This window comes from Stegostoma tigrinum, unplaced genomic scaffold (assembly GCF_030684315.1).
Source record: "Stegostoma tigrinum isolate sSteTig4 unplaced genomic scaffold, sSteTig4.hap1 scaffold_185, whole genome shotgun sequence".
Classification (NCBI taxonomy): Eukaryota; Metazoa; Chordata; class Chondrichthyes; order Orectolobiformes; family Stegostomatidae; genus Stegostoma; species Stegostoma tigrinum.
The window spans coordinates 16,441-16,988 of record NW_026728125.1 but is presented as its reverse complement, the minus strand read 5'-3'; positions in this window follow the sequence as shown (position 1 = coordinate 16,988).

Here is a 548-nt window from a genome sequence, read left to right as displayed (position 1 = left end):
GACTGGTCCCCGCAGCCCTGACCCGCTTACCGGGACTGGCCCCCGCAGCCCTGACCCGCTCACCGGGACTGGCCCCCGCAGCCCTGACCCGCTCACCGGGACTGGCCCCCGCAGACCTGACCCGCTCACCGGGCTTGGCCCCCGCAGCCCTGACTCGCTCAGCGGGACTCGCTCCCGCAGCCCTGACCCGCTGAGCGGGACTGGCCCCCGCAGCCCTGACCCGCTCACCGGGACTGGCCCCCGCATCCCTGACCCGCTCAGCGGGACTGGCCCCCGCAGCCCTGACCCGCTCACCGAGACTGGCCCCCGCAGCCCTGACCCGCTCAGCGGGACTGGCCCCCGCAGCCCTGACCCGCTCAGCGGGACTGGCCCCCGCAGCCCTGACCCGCTCAGCGGGACTGGCCCCCGCAGCCCTGACCCTCGCAGCGGTACTGGCCCCCGCAGCCCTGACCCGCTCACCGGGACTGGCCCCCGCAGCCCTGACCCGCTCACCGGGACTGGCCCCCGCAGCCCTGACCCGCTCAGCGGGACTGGCCCCCGCAGCCCTG